The sequence below is a fragment of the Mastomys coucha genome, unplaced genomic scaffold, assembly GCF_008632895.1.
Source record: "Mastomys coucha isolate ucsf_1 unplaced genomic scaffold, UCSF_Mcou_1 pScaffold23, whole genome shotgun sequence".
Lineage (NCBI taxonomy): Eukaryota > Metazoa > Chordata > Mammalia > Rodentia > Muridae > Mastomys > Mastomys coucha.
In genome coordinates, this window is record NW_022196906.1 from 29,895,298 (window position 1) to 29,912,276 (window position 16,979).

The 16,979-nt window shown below is 38.8% G+C and overlaps 1 long non-coding RNA gene across 1 annotated transcript in view; it reads left to right on the forward strand.

The window, feature by feature from the left end:
* Positions 1-11,945, forward strand: part of LOC116073260 — an 18,328-nt gene extending 6,383 nt beyond the window's left edge. The window contains exon 3 of the long non-coding RNA XR_004111746.1: positions 11,865-11,945. This is a non-coding gene — a long non-coding RNA (uncharacterized LOC116073260). The remainder of the gene's footprint in view (positions 1-11,864) is intronic.
* Positions 11,946-16,979: the final 5,034 nt, after the last annotated feature.

Genomic DNA, 16,979 nt, shown 5'->3' on the forward strand with positions numbered 1-16,979 from the left:
TGGGGTGGCAGGCATGGGGAGGGGGGAGGCAACAGGGGTTTGTTTTTGTTGTTTTTGTTTGTTTCTTATTTTATTAAAAATTTTAAAAAATTGGTTATTTTTATTTATTTTCAAATGTTGCCCTCCTGCCAGGTTTCCCTTATGCAACCCCCCATCCTATCCCCACTCCCCTCTGCTTGTATGAGGATGCTCCCTCATCCACTCGCCTATTCCAGCCTCAATGCCCTAAACTTCCCCAATGCTGGGGCATTGAGCCTTCACAGGACCAAGGGCCTCCACTCCTATTGGTGACAGATAAGGCAATCCTCTGCTACATATGCAGCTGAAGCTATGGGTCCCTCCATACGTGCTCTTCACTCACTCTCACATTCTCTCTTCACTCACTCTCACATTCTCTCTTCACTCACTCTCACATTCTCTCTTCATTCACTCTTCACATTTGCTCTTCACTCATTCTCATATTCTCTCTTCACTCACTCTCACATTCTCTCTTCACTCACTCTCACATTCTCTCTTCACTCACTCATTCCATTCTCTCTTCACTCACTCTCACATTCTCTCTTCACTCACTCTTCACATTTGCTTTTCACTTACTCTTCACATTCGCTCTTCACTCACATATTCTCTCTTCACTCACTCTTTATATTCTCTCTTCACTCACTCTCACATTCTCTCTTCACTCACTCTCACATTCTCTCTTCACTCACTCTCACATTCTCTCTTCACTCACTCTCATATTCTCTCTTCACTCACTCTCACATTCTCTCTTCACTCACTTTCACATTCTCTCTTCACTCTTTACATTCTCTCTTCACTCACTCTTTACATTCTCCCTTCACTCACTCTCACATTCTCTTTTCACTCACTCTCACATTCTCTCTTCACTCACTCTCACATTCTCTCTTCACTCACTCTTCACTTTCTCTCTTCACTCACTCTCAAATTCTCTCTTCACTCACTCTTCACATTCGCTCTTCACTCTTTATATTTGCTGTTCACTCACTCTTCACATTTTCTCTTCACTCACTCTCATATTCTCTCTTCACTCTTTACAGTCTCTCTTCACTCACTCTTCACATTCGCTCTTCATTCACTCTTCAGACATTTTTCTCATGTTCCTTTGCCTTTTTCTTGCCTCAGTCTTTTATTGATACTTTAAAAGTAGGTAAAAAAAGGCATTGCATAATCATTGCAAATCAAATAAAAAAGATTAACCACGTCCCACAAAAAATCAAGAATTACAATTGCTTCCAAAGTTTCTAGCTATTCCAAGGTCTATAACCAAAGTAATAATAATTGCCAACTTATCATTGTTTAAACTTTAACATTTGACTTATACTTCAGAGCTCAGAGCTCTGAGGCCAGCTACTTATGTTTTCTTGTGAGGTTCTAATGATAAATGACGTGGGCATTTCCTTTCTTTGGTCTCAATTTTGGTTCTATTTCATTTTCTACCATTTTCTTCAAACTTTCTTTATGAGTCAAGCATTAATGTGGAACTACCATTGTGCAGTTATTGCATTGTTTCCAAGATGAGAACACATAGCATGCACCTGGGCTATTGGGACTGTGCTATGTTGTGCCCCATGCTTCAATTTTTAATTGTTTAAGAATCATTACATCAGGGAACATTTAGTTTCACAGAATTCACCAAAGCAGAAGGAGAAAGAAATAAAAAAGTCAGATATAATAGGATAATTATGCACACCAAGGCCAGCTGAACAGCAGTCATGCACAAAAGAAATCCATTAGCCATTGTCCAGGGCTAAGATTAGGAGAAATGGGAACAACTGTTTTTTACAAAGAGCTACCACAGGCTACTGAGATGTCTCCATCCTGGCCTGCTGTAGGCAGTCCCTTATTTCAGATGGCAGGTTACCTGGAGGGATGTGTCTCCTGCTTCTCAGGATCCCAGATGCCATCTTTTCCTACAAGGAGCTGCCATCGGCTTCTGAGATGTCTTTATCCTGGCCTGCTGCAGGCAGTCCTTGTCATTTTATGCTGTCACCAGCATCTCACCCTTATTGTTTAAGAAGTTTTACAGTGCAGACATCCACAGTTAAGGCTAAGAGTGAGTGTTGAATTAAGGAGATGGCAATTGGAAAAGTAATAAGACAAAGTCAGAAAAGTACAAAAGCAGTGGTGGCATTCTCTAAAAATGATCTCTAATTCACATCTTGCACAAAGGAATACCCAGAGAAAGCAAAGGCAGTAGCCACTTCTTCCAAAGAAGCAGAGCCTAATGTGGGAATTACTAATATCGGAAATTTCATGATGTGAAGCATCAATATTCACAGCTGTGTATGAATGAATACACAAACATTTAATATACTTTTGAATAATTTCCCAGTCATGAGTAGACTCATTTTAAGTCAGGGAATGAACACAGATTCATCTAAACAAATAATGACATTGTACTGATAATCTGACCTTAATTTTATTTTGGATTTCTTGTCCCATGTAAAGAATTGTCTCTTCTAGGGCATTCAAACTGTCTTAAACCCTCTATCTGTCTTTTCTTGAATCAATAAATTATTACTCATATTGTTATATGGCTGATCCACACGATGAGCAGTGTGGACCTTCTTGACCAAAGAAGTGGTAGACAGGGCAAAAGAAGAAATTACACTAATCAGAGCAGTGGTACCTAGAATTAAGGTGGCCACAAAACACTTGTCTTTATAAAGTATAGAGGAGGCATGATGAATGGCCTCTATGCCAGGATTAGAAAACCATGTCACATTAATATAGACATGCTAAAGTACATAAGGAAGCTGTTGTAATATGAGAAAAACATTTTTTCTTGAAACAGTAAGGCAATTGGATAATTGACAATTTATACAAGTAACATGATAAAGACTATGACTATCCAGAACAAAGAAAAAATCACCATGCTTTTCAGAGGAGAGAATAGAGAAAGGATCAGCCACACAGACTAAAGCTGAAGCAGAAATTCTCTAAACCTCAAAGGAGTTCTAATGAAGGTTACTTTATGAGAAGCAGCAAAAAGGTGATATAGATCAGGGTGAACAGGAAGTAAGTGGGAATTCAAAGTTGAGCGAAAGGTAGGGGAAACCGATTCAGGGCCATACAAGGCATAGGCAGGGGAGGTAGGCAAGGAAGTATTGCCCTTGGTATACCTATACTTTTTCAATTACATAGCATAATCATGTTCTGGACTACTAGCAGACTGATCTAAGAATTTAAAAGTTTGATCTGTAAAATTAAAGGGAGTTAAATGCACAGGTTTGGAGAGAAAACCACAAGCTCACCATTTAAGGTAGCCATTAGTATGAATACTCTCCCAGACAGAGTTCAACTCCTCATCATTTGGACAAGCAGATAAAAAGGAAGACAAAGGAGGTGACAAAGATGGATGAGAGTAATGGATGCCACTTTTAGAGGCTAAAAATAATTTTAAAAACAAAATATCTTGCTGACCAGTGGATTCATGACCATGAGCATATTTCACAGAGTTGGAGACTCTGAGATTAACTCTTGCTCCTCTAAAGAGAAACATCTTTCAATGTCATTTTTTAACAGTATAGCATATGGGAAGTGAGTCAGCCATTCCAGAATAATTGTAGCCAGTCAAAGTTCATTCTTTCAATGAAGAACTACTTTCTCCTTCATGCCACTCAGTTTTATTAGTGGTCACCTGCAACTAAGTATTATTGATGGTCACCTTAACTGGACCAAAATCCCAAGTGAGCATGTGAAACAAGGGAGGATCAGGTAAATATGCCCAATAGGAGTATTCGGCAGCTGCACAAGAAAAAAGTATTACCTGGGTAAAGAGAAGTGAACGCATAGAAAGATTTGATGGAGTAACTGGTAGGTGGAGAGAACACACACTATCTCTTGCAGCAGAGACCAAGTCCTGAGGCTGATCCCAAGTTGGCAACATCATGGTGTATGAGTGACCATGTAGCTGATGTCTGGCGAAAGTGGAAGAGAGGAGCTGCTCAGAATTGTCTGACATCATCTGGAAAGAGGCACCCTTTGCTCTCATTCTTCGCTGCCAGTAGTTGAGATGGGACTATCTGCTTTTCTGCATTGAGACTATATTATCTGATGAGGTGGTCGGAAATCCAGACTAGTGATTCAGCATCCTGTGGAAAGACAAAAGCATACCCTCTTCCGGAGGAGGGAAGAACATCTGGTCCCTTCCATGTAGATGAAAGGCCTTCTTTCCACAAACTAATGGATGGTGCTGTTTCATAGGATCCCAGTGGCACTGTAATGCAGATCTATCTTGAGAATCTTATTCAAATAATTAAGGAGGAAAGATGGAGGTGTTGGAAGTCAGGAGCTGGGGAAGTTGCATGTAGACGGTTAGGATCAAAAATCCTATCCTATGGCTCAAACTGGAGAATTTTCCAACATTGGAATAAGTTGTACAGGAAGCCTTCAAGTTCTGAGTTCCCTTTTCCCACTTCCTAATCTAGGATGATCATCTCTTTGTCACATAGTGTATAGAGAGAAGTTTCTGAAGGACCAGAAAACAACATCACACAGACTTGCATACACAGAAGATGAGATAATGGGTGGAAGCTATCTGACTTAGCTGTAGCAAAAACATTGGGCAACCTGTACTTCCCATACTATCATATTTCTGATTTCTCAGAAGTAAGTAGAAAAGGGCATTTCCTCCCTGTGTCAATGTTGAAGAATTCTTCCTGTTCTCCTGCTTTATAAAGGGAGTAAATGACTATTATTTACTGTCACAGACCACCCCAGCTGAGTATGGGGGTCTCTGGTATGTGGATTCTTGAGGCCAGGTAGGTAAGGATTCGGTGGTGACAAACAGAAACAAACACAGAGGCAGTTTGAATGAGAGTGTATTTTGCAGCTCTCAAGCAGGGGATTTTATACATTAAAGCCCAAACATTTCATCTCTTAGAAACTGTTTCCAGTAAAATAATCAGAAATACCAACAAAAATCATTTGGCACAGTAAAGCACAAAAATATCTCTTAGAAACTGTATCCAGTGAAACAATCACAAACAGAACAGGTAACATAATTAATATAAGTCAAAATATAGCAATTCTAAAAGAATATAGTCAATGAGGGCAATCATCCAAGGCTAGTGTCATATTTCGAGGAGCAGGTTAATAAATTTTTATGGTCAATGCTCTTAACTGCTGAGCTAACTCTCCAGCCCCATATGGTCAATTACTATTTAACATCTAATGCCTGATTTTTTATAAATCTTCAACACATAAATTTAAACTTTTAATTCTTTCTAATTAAGGTTTTCTTTACCATATACCAAATTCCACCTCCGATGACACACATGTAGCCATATGAAATTTTATTGTCGAGAAAGATTTATCTACCATAATAGTTTTGTAAATGATTTAAAAAGTATAGCATTGGTTTCTCCAGGGATAAGGTCATGTTATGTTAGTGACCCCATCTCAAGGGATAGTTTCTTATCCATTATTTTGGTTTAAGATCTTGGCCTAGGATACCAGGAACATGTAAGTAAGAAAAAGAATAAGAGAAAACAAGACAGATCATCTCTTTCTCATATAATGTATGGAGAGAAGTTTCTGAAGGACCAGAAAACAACATCACACAGACTTCCACACAGAGATGATGAGATAAGGGGTGGAAGCTATCTGACTTAGCTGTAGCCAAAATATTGGGCACCCTGTACTTCCCATATTATCATATTTCTGATTTCTCAGAAGTAAGTAGAAAATGGCATTTCCTCCTTGTCTGTGTTGGAGAATTCTTCCTGTTCTCCAGTTTTATAAAGGGAACAAATGACTTTCCTTTACCTTAATCCACTTTCTCTCATCCATCATGAATCCAGTCACAAAAGTTAGCATACCACTCATCTTGACTCTATGTCTTCTAAGCTCCACAGAAGGTAAGTTTTAGATCATGGCATGTGTAGATGCATGATATTAATGAATACTCTTCTCATTTAGTAGTGTACACAGTACCTTGAAGCAACACAAATTCCAGTTAGTAGGAGTTGAAGCTCCTATTTGGGCAACAGCTAGATTTCTCCATCATCCAGGATGTAAGAGCTGTCTTCAGCAATGGGCCTTACCATCAGGGTCTGGAAAGCAACCAAAAGCCTTAGTAATAGTCCATGATGTTGGTTGAGGTGATTCCCTTGGAATCCTTTTGCTAATAACTCAAAATATAACCAATTTCTTGCAAAGAGGTTTTTCTTGGTGGCATGAGGTGTGTAGTTGTGTTATTGCCTCCTCTTCCTGACTCCATTTACAGTTTCATATATGTATATGCTTTAGGAAGCTCATTGAATAGTAATTTTCCATAAGATTTTTCAAAAGGCATTTAGTGACAATTCCACCCATATTTTCTCCTTAACCCTTCCCTCCCATCTATCTCCTCATTTAATCTTAGTCTGGTTTCACCTCTGTCTCTCTATAACTCTATATCATTTTCAACCTTTTGTGATATATCTTCTCCCATCTGACTCCTCATTGAGAATGTAACCACAAAGGTCCTTTCTTCGTAGCACACATATCGAAAGCTTAAAGGTTAACATTCATATATATGAGAAAACATAATATTTGTCTTTTGGGATTGGGGTTACCCTACTCTTTCACAGAGTTTCATTTTTTTCTTTTTTTACATTTTAAAACATATTTTTACTTATTTTTGTATTTTATTGGATATTTTCTTTATTTACATCTCAAATGCTATCCCCTTTTCTGGTTTCCCTCCCTCCCAGAAACACTGGGGCATCTATTGAGCTTTCATAGGATCAAGGATCTCTCTTTCCATTGGTTCATGACAAGACCATCCTATGCAACATATGCAGCTAGAGCCAATCCCTTCAACTCCTTCAGTCTCTTCAACTCCTCTATTAGAGACCTCACACTCAGTCCAATGGTTGGCTGCTAACATCTGCCTCAGTATTTGTAAGGCTCTGGCAGGGCCTCTCAGGAGACAGCCACAGCCACAGGATCCTTTTAGCATGCACTTCTTGGCATCCGATATAGTGTCTGGGTTTGGTAACTGTATTTGGGATGAATGCCCAGGTGGGACAGTCTCTGGATGACCTTTCCTTTAGTCTCTGCTCGACACTTTATCTCCATATTTGCTCCTGTGAGTATTTTGTTCTCGTTCTAAGAAGGACAGAAGCACACACATTTTGGTCTCTTTTCTTATTGAGCTTCATGTGGTCTGTGAATTTGGAGCTTTTGGGCTAATATCCACTTATCAGTGAGTGCATACCTTGTGTTTTCTTTTGTGATTGGGTTACCTTAATCAGGATGACATTTTCTAGTTCTATCCATTTGCCTAAGAATTTCATGAATTCATTGATTTTAATAGCTGAGAAGTATTCCATACTCCATTTTGTAAATGTACCACATTTCTGTAACCATTACTCTGTTGAAGGACATCTGGATTTTTCCCAGCTCCTGGCTATTATAAATAAGGCTGCTATGAACATAGTGGAGCATGTGTCCTTGTTACATGTTGAAGCATCTTCTGGGTATATGCCCAGGAGTAGTATAGATGGATTCTCAGGTAATATTATGTCCAATTTTCTGAGGAAATGCCAAACTGATTTTCAGAGGGGTTGTACTAGCTTGCATTCCCACCAGCAATGGAGGAGTGTTTCTCTTTCACCACATCTTCACCAGCATCTGCTGTCACCTGAGTTTTTGATTTTAGCCATTCTGATTGAGGTGAGGTGGAATCTCAGGGTTCTTTTTTGCATTTTTCTGTTGCCTAAGGATGTTGAACATTTCTGTAGGTGCTTCCCAGCCAATCAATATTCCTGAGTTGAAAATTCTTTGTTTAGCTCTGTACCTCATTTTTAATAGGAGTCTAACTTCTTGAGGTATTTGTATATTTTGGATATTATCCCTCTATTGGATGTAGGATTGGTGTCTTTTCCCAATCTGCTGGTTGCCTTTTTGTCTTATTAACAGTGTCCTTTCCCTTACAGAAGCTTGCAATTTTATGAGATAACATTCGTTGATTCTTGATCTTACACACAATTGATTGGTTTTCTGTTCAGGAATTTTTCCCTGTGCCCATATGTCCGAGGCGCTTTTGCACTCTCCTTTATAAGTTTTAGTGTATCTGGTTTTATGTGGAGGTCCTTGACCCATTTGGACTTGATCTTTGTAGAAGGAGATAAGAATGGGTTGATTTGCATTCTTCTACATGCTGGCAGACAGTGGAACCAGCACCATTTGTTAAAAATGCTGTCTTTTTCCCACCAGATGATTTTGCTCCTTTGTTAGAGATCACATGAACATATGTATGGGTTCATTTCTGGGTTTTCAGTTCTATTCTATTGATCTTCCTGCCTGTCTCTGTACCAATACCATATAGCTTTTAACACTATTGCTCTGTAATACAGCTTGAGGTCAGGGATGGTGATTCCCCCAGAAGTTCTTTTATTGTTGAGAATAATTTTCTCTATCCTGATTTTTTTGTTATTCCAAATGGATTTGCAAATTGCTCTTTCTATCTAACTCTATGAAGAATTGAGTTGGAGTTTTGATGGGGATTACATTGTGACTATAGATTGCTTTCGGCAAGATGGCCAATTTTACTATATTAATCCTGCCAATCCATGATCATGGAGGAATTGTTTACAACAAGCTTCTGCTTGTGGACAGATATCCTGTTACCATAGTGTGATATGCTTTGGGGAGTTGAACACTAGGAGATAGGACCTGAGTACATTTAGATTTTGTCCATGAATTTTTCATTTCTATACTAATACTCTTCCCCTTGCCTCTAATGTGAACTCTATAAACCCTTTCCTTTTCCTCCTATTTCTTCTTTTCATGGTCCTGGTCCTTCCTCAGGTTACTTGTCTTCCTCCTCACTTCACCTCCTTCATAATGCACCATTTTCAAATTCTCCAGCTTAATTTTTGGTGGTCTTAAATGTAGGTTGAAAGTTGTGCAAGGTAACATCTACCTATCTGTCTATCTTTCTTCCTTCCTTTCTTTCTTCCTTTCTTCTTTCTCCTTTCTTTCTTTCTTTCTTTCTTTCTTTCTTTCTTTCTTTCTTTCTTTCTTTCTCTTTCTTTCTTTCTCTTTCTTTCTTTCTTTCTTTCTTTCTTTCTTTCTTTCTTTCTTTCTTTCTTTCTTTCTTTCTTTCTTTCTGTCCTTTTTTTCTTTCTCTCTTTCTCTTGCTGTCCCCTTCCTGGCCCCCTCTCATAGAGTTCCTTCTCCAAGGTCCCTACACTGAGACTGTGGAGCCACTCGGGTATCCTCCCACACTGCCTTATCAAGTTTCTGCAGGATTAGGCACATCCTTTCCCATTGTGGTCAGACATGGCAGCCATGTTTGGAAATGGATACCATAGTTAGGGTATATTTTTAGGGGATTTCCCCTGCTTCAGTAATTGGGAGACCCACATGGAGACTGAACTGCACATCTGCTGCATATGTGCCAGGGGTCTTGGTTCAAGCCATACAACATAAGTTGTATACTCTTCTGTTGGCTTCTCAGTCTCTGAGATCTCCCAGGGGTACAGGTTAGTTGACTCTATTGGTCTATCTGTGAGGTCTATCCCGTTCAGGGCCCATAACATTGAGAAAATGGGAGGATATGTCCACACATATGTGGTAGGCTCATGCAGCCTGCATTAGATCTGTGATTGTCATCCTTCTAATCTATCCACTGCTATGATTCAGGGTGGAAAGACCATTTTGGCGTCTTAAAGCCATCCCTTACTAGAGTCTTTCCAAGGTCAGCACAACATACAGCCCAGTGTTCCTCTTGTCATTATCTCTTCTTCAGAGCCACACCATGATGCATTAAACTGATCCTGAATAAATCTTTAAACTTGGTTTTGCATTTTTAGCTCTGATATGTGTTGAGTGTAAACACATTGGATCTTTCAAGAAGTGTGCATCTCCAAAGTACTTCTGTAGAGCTACAAAAGGCGAGAAGTGTGCCATAACGAAAGTCTCTTTGGGTAGGTGAGGTCTATGAACCTTAAGGTGGATCATGCTTTCCCTTAAGGGATGCAGCCTTCCCCAGATTCATGAGCAAAGATGGTAAGTGTGGGAGAATGTAGTTCTGTATAAAAGTAGAAAAATGCTTCCCATATGGTATTGGTTGCCAAATATGGTAGTTCAGACAAATAAATTAATTAAGCTAAAAACAACCCCACATCATTTGAAAGTTCTCTTGATGGTCCTAAGGAATTTGTCTATGAATATAATATGACAGAATTTGTGGACTAAGTTTCACCTAGCATCTTTGAGAATAGAGTACTACCTGTGCATAAAATTATCCCCCAATGAATGACTGACAAATTACATGGGACCTTGAAGCTGCTAATTGACCAGAGTACTGCTTCATTCCAACATATATGTGCTTTGACTCTTGCCTTTCTTCCTTTGCAGGGGGATTTATAAAAGCTGTGTACCAGACATGTACTGATCATTGCTTCAACACTACAGTTTCTAAGGGACCATTTTATGCTCATTATTCATGTTGTGAAACACATTCTTTATGTAACAAGCTTTAAAGGCCTGGCCCTTGCTTGTCCTGTTTCAGTTAGGTATGCCCTCATGTCTTTCCTGTACTCTTGTAGCCTGCTAACACTGGATCATCAATGTCCAACACTGGCAACATCCTGACACCTGCTTTGACTTAGCAACAGATGTTGATAGGCTGATAGTTGTTTTATCATCTCCATCTCTAGAATTCTGCATTCCTTCATTTTCTCCTTCTATCTTTTCAGCATTGACTGACATATAGCATACCTTCTCCTCTCTTGATTGTTATCTTTCTGTAACACATGTGTCCTGATTGACAAATGCTGAAACTATAGATTGTTTTCCCAGTGCATAGGAAAGACATGACACCTACTTTTAATGAAACTTCACTTCAGTGATGCCTTCTACCAGGCTGACCGACAACCAAGAGCTCCAACTTCTTCATTTTTATTCTGACAACATAGAGCTTATATTAGGTAGATTCTTATTGCTTGGAGCTGAGTAAAACAATGAAAACAGGAAGAGTTAATTTTATGTCATGATTTTGAGATTACTTCCATCATGGTGGGAGGATGTAGTAGAACAGAGCTTTAAAGTCATGGCTTTTGGGATGCTCAGCTGAGTAAAATAGGGAGTGACCAAGATGAAATATAGCTCTCAAAGAACCATGTCCAGTTACCTACTTCCTCCAAGTATACCCTCCTCCCCAAAATTCTCCCATATTTTAATATTTTGTCAAGTGTTAAAATGTACTGATGTAATAAACCTGGATTAGGATAAAGACTTGTGCTTCTTTGTCCTTCTGGAAAGATGCACAGTTTAGGTTTACTTTTAGTAAAGATTTTTAAGGTGGGGTTGTTTGGGGTATTTTTAAAATATTTTTTGGAATTTTTTTTAAAGATTTATTTATTTATTGCATATGAGTACACACTGTAGCTGTACAGGTAGTTGTGAGCCTTCATCTGTTTGTTGGGAATAGACTTTTAGGACTTCTGCTCACTCCGATCAACCCCAAAGATTTATTTATTATTATAAATAAGCACACTATAGTTGTCTTCAGACACAGCAGAAGAGGGCATCAGATCTCACTACGGGTGGTTGTGAGCCACCATGTGGTTGCTGGGATTTGAACTCAGGACATTTGGAAGAGCAGTTGGTGCTCTTACCTGCTGAGCCATCTCACCAGCTCCAGAATATTTTATGTACAACCTAGAACACATAAATAGTGATGTCCAGAGGAAACAGTGGTAGTGATCCCATCTTTAAGATACAGGTTATTTGCATTTTCACATGGGCATTTCAAAGCTTTAGAAACATGAGTAGGTCATGACATGTGTTTGTTTGGATTTAAACACATTTTTATTACAAATATTGAAAATCATTCTGTTTTCTTTCAGAGCTGCTTGTTGAATCATAATCCTGGAGCATATCATCAAGCTTTATTCTACTGAACTGTATCTCCAGTATCGTACCCTGGTTTCTGTATAACATTTCTTAGATACTATTCCTAACCACTATGTATACTTTTCTTTTACATTGGGAGCTTTGAACTACATTGTATGCCTTAAGAAATTTATTTTACTTTTCAATGTTTTCTTAGATTATGTTTGATTAAATTTACTTTATACTTATTTACTTGTATGTGTGTGTATGTGCACAGTCAACAACCATGTGTATAGTTTAAAATTCCAGGTGCTAATGCACCTCTTTCTTCATGCTGACTGAGAAATTTATGTTAGGTGGTTAGGCTCAGGAGATAGCTCAGTTATATATTCAGTCATATCATCAGTCCTCAGTGTTAAAAATAATAATGAGGTAGCCAGTGAGATGGTTCATTTAGTAATGATACTTGCTATTAGTTCTGATAGTCAGAGTTTAATTCCCTAGATCACATGATGGAAGAAGAGAATTGACTTCTGCAAGACCATCTGTTTTCTACAAGACTGAAGTAGGTAGAAAGTCTGTGCTCCCACCCCACATAAATGTACCCTCAGTTAATATAATAAAAATAGCATGAAAGAGAGTAATCACAATGCCATTCATGTACAGTAAAAATTTTTGGACTATTATCCATACTACCTTCTATAACTAAGCAAGTATAAACCTGTTCCTGCCCGTTGCTGTTAGACTTAGAGTATCTGCTACATGACCACAAGTGCTTTACTATCAAGGAATCAACCCCTCAGTGTTGTTCTCTGAAACCAGCTAATTTTTTTTCTCATTCGGTTACATTTTTGGATATACACAGTAGATGCCTCATTCTTTATTTGTCTTTTGTGAATTACTTTTCTTGCTTATCTTTTTTTATTAGATATTTTATTTATTTACATTTCAAGTGTTATCCCCTTTTCTAGTTTCCCATCCAGAAACTCCTATCCCACCACCTTCCTCTGTTTCTATGTGGGTGATCCCCTCATCTACCTACCCATTCCCACCTAAGCCCTGGCATTCCCCTATACTTGGGAATCCAGCCTTCACAGAACCAAGGGCTTCTCCTCATATTGATGTCAGACAATGCCATCCTCTGCTGTAGAAGTGGCTAGAGCCATGGGTTCCTCCATGTGTACTCTTTGGTTGATGGTTTAGTCCTTGGGATGTCTGGGCTGGGGAAATCTGGTGGTTGATATTTTTATTCTTCCTATGGGGTTGTAAACCCTTTCAGATCCTTCAGACCTTTCTCTAACTCCTCCATTGGGGTCCCCATGTTCAGTCCTGTTGTTGGCTGTGAGCAACCACCTTTGTCAGACGTTGGCAGAGTCTCTCAGGAGACAGATATAACAGGCTCCTGTCAGCAAGCACTTCTTAGCATTAGCAATAGTGTCTAGGTTTGGTGTCTGTATATGGGATGGATCCCCAAGTGGGGCAGTCTATGGATGGCTTTTCCTTCAGTCTCTGCTCCACATTTTGTCCCCATATTTCCTTTAGACAGGAGCCATTCTCAGTTAAAAATTTGGAGATGAGTGTGTGGCCCTCTGCCCCAATAAAGGGGGCCTTGCCTAAGCTCTGGATATGATCTCTTCATGTTCTCCCTCTGCTTTTTGGGGCATTTAAGCTAACCTCATCCCTGTTGGGTCCTGAGAACCTCTTGATTTCCTGGCATCTGGGACTTTCTGGTGGTTATCCCGAGTTCCCCTTCTCCCATTGCTACACATCTCTGTTCAAATACCTGACCCTCTGTATATTATTAGAGTCTCCTCCCAAACCTGATCCTTACCCCCTTTATTCTCCCTCCTTTCTTCCTCCCAAGTTCCTCCCACCCTCTATCTCCCATTTTGTTCCCCTTTCTAGAAAGGAATGAAGCATTCATATTTTATTCTTTCTTCTTCTTGAGCTTCAGAATGTCTGTTAATTATATCTTGGATATTCTGAGCTTTTGGGATAATAGACACTTATCAGTGAGTGCATACCATGTGTATTCTTTTGTGACTGGGTTACCTCACTCAAGTTGTTATTTTCTAATTCTAAGAATTTCATGAATCATTGATTTTAATAGCTGAGTAGTACTTCATTGCATAAATGTACCCCATTTTCTGTATCCATTCTTCTGTTTAAGACATCTGGGTTCTTTCCAGCTTGGGGTTATTATATGTAAGGCTGCTATGAACATAGTGGAGCATGTGTCCTTGTTATATGTTGGAGCATCTTTTGGTTATATGCCCAGGAGTTGTATAGCTGGTTCTTTAGGTTGAAGTATTTCCAATTTTCTGAGGAACCACTAGAGTGATTTCCAAAGTAGTTTTATTAGTTTCTTGTCCCACCAGCAATGGAGAGGTGTTCCTCTATCTCCACATCCTCATCAACATCTGATGTCACCTGAGTTTTTGACCTTAGGCATTTTGACTGGTGTGAGGAGGAATCTCAGGGTTGTTTGGAATTGCATTTCCTGATGACTAAGAATGTTGGATATTTCTGTAGGTGCTGCTTGTCCAATCGATATTCCTCAGTTGAGAATTCTCTGTTTACCTCTGTACCCCTTTTTAAAATCAGGTTATTTGGCTTTCTGGGGTCTAACTTCTTGAGTTCTTTGTATATATTGGATTTTAGCCCTCTATTGGATGTGGGGTTGGTAAAGATCTTTTCCTAATCTGTTTGTTGCTGTTTTATCCTATTGACAGTGTCCTTTGTCTTACAGAAGCTTTGCAATTTTATGAGGTCCCATTTGTCAATTCTTGATCTTAGAGCATAAGTCATTGGTGTTTTGTTCAGGAAATTTTCCCCTGTGCCCATTTCCTTGATATACTTTCCCACTTTCTTTTCTATTAGTTTCAGTGTATCTGGTTTTATGTGGAGGTCCTTTATCCACTTGGATTTGACCTTTGTACAAGGAGACAAGAATGGATCAACTTGCATTCTTTTACATGCTGACCACCATTTGAACCAACAACACTTGTTGAAAATACTGCCTTTTTCCCAGTGGATGGTTTTAGCTCCTTTGTCAAAGATCAAGTGGCCATAGATGTGTGGGTTCATTTCTGGGTCTTCAATTCTATTCCATTGATCTACCTGCTTTCTTGCTTGTCTTAAAATTTTGCCTTTTCATTTATAATGTTGCAGTTCTTTTCAAGTAAATTTTTAATTTTTAAAAATTAAAGTGTACATTTATATCATTTTCCTCTTTCCTTTCCTCCATCCATTTCACATCATGTACTCCTGGCCCCATTCTCTCTTGAAATCATGGGCTCATTTTTTGTTATTGTTATATATATGAATATATAAAACCTGTTCATTCTGTTTAGTGTCATTTGTATGTATATTAGTTCAGAGCTGACCAGTTGGTATTAAACAACCAATTAGGACCTAATCCCTGGAAAAGAGAAGATTATTTCTCTCTATATCAGCATTGCTTATTTGCCCATAATTCTTCATCTATGTGTGGAGCCCTGTGAAATTTTAGTTTCTATCTAAGCAAGTCTATTAGTTTTGTTCTTTTTCAGCCTTATATAGATGTTCCTATTGTTGAGGTATCATGGGAGAAGTTCTATTAGACAGAGTATCACAGTAAATATCCTGTTCATCTGGCTCTTACACCCTTTCCACAATCCCTTTCATGATGCTCCCTGAGCTTCAGGTGCAACCACTGTGGTTTCTCTTGCTCAGATTCTTCTAGGAGGCTTTGTTAGTGCCAGGCAGCTGATGATCAGTGATGACTCTGAGAAAAGACCAGCCTCTAGTGAATTATAAAGTTCATGCAGGCAAGTAGAGAAGACAGTGTGTATTAGACAGCCCAGAAACAAATCTCAAAGTAAGTTCCTCCCACACTGGCAACATACCAAATCTACCTCTTTTATTTTTTTATTTCTCTCTTATATTTCCTTGCTTCAGATGGCGCTAAAGATACATGGCTCACCAGGTAATCTTACCATCACCAGTGCAGTGAACCTTTGTTTCTATTCTTATCTTTATGCTACCAACTTCTAAGCAAGGAAAAGCATTTGGAAGAAGTCTTTTATGAAACCTGAAATGCAGCACCAGAGAGATGCACAAGAACAGGTCTCCTGGTTCCTAGAAAATCCAACACAGCAGCGTGATATCTAGAACGAACTGTGTGTGATAAGGGTGTCTGCATATCCCTCTACTGAAGGGAGGACCCTGTTAGTACCACTCAGAGCAGAGTCTTCACCACCACACACATGGCTTCTGCTGGAACACCTCAAGAGATCCTCCTTGTCTGGCTGGGGGACGAATATTTGCTGGATACAAAGGGTTATCTGATGTCCACTCTGCTTTGGAAGGCTATTCAGGCTGCCTGAGCACATCTACTACTGTGGTTGTAGAGATCAATTGTAGTGGCTTTAGAAAGTCCTAGACAACTAGGCTGTCATGAGAGATTCTGATCAATTGCCAGCAAAAGGGATACTTGGCTGATAGTTTCCCTGCTTATGGCTGCCATGCATAAGTGAAAGGTCCATCTAGTAGCTTGGTTCTGACAGTTTTGATCATGTACAGAAAGCATTAGATGATGTTAACAATAATGAGTTAGCAGAAGCTCAATATAAAACTTACACTCCTAATTATATTAAGTGTATTTTATAATATAATTATATATTACATATCAAATATATACATTTTATATATACATACATATTAACATATTATATATACATACATACATAACATATATATACATACATATATACATATTAAATATATACATTTTAAAATATATATATATATTTTATACAGGGTCAGGGTCTGACTATGTAGCCTTGGATGGCCTACAGATATGCCTGGCATAGACATACCCAAAGTATTTTAAAAAAACATAGTTCATTTTTCTATTGACTCCCGAGTGGTCAAATACCTTCATATAGCTGGTTGCTAAACTGTATTTATTACAGAAGAATTTAGTAGCTTTGTTGCCACATGCAAACATGTTCTAGGCTATATTGTATACTTTTTGCTGTAGAACGGGTATCATGTATTTTTTTAGGAGTTGTGGTTTGAATATGCTTTGCCCATGGAGTGGCACTATTAGGAGTTATGGCTTTGTTGACAGAAGTGTGTCACTGTAT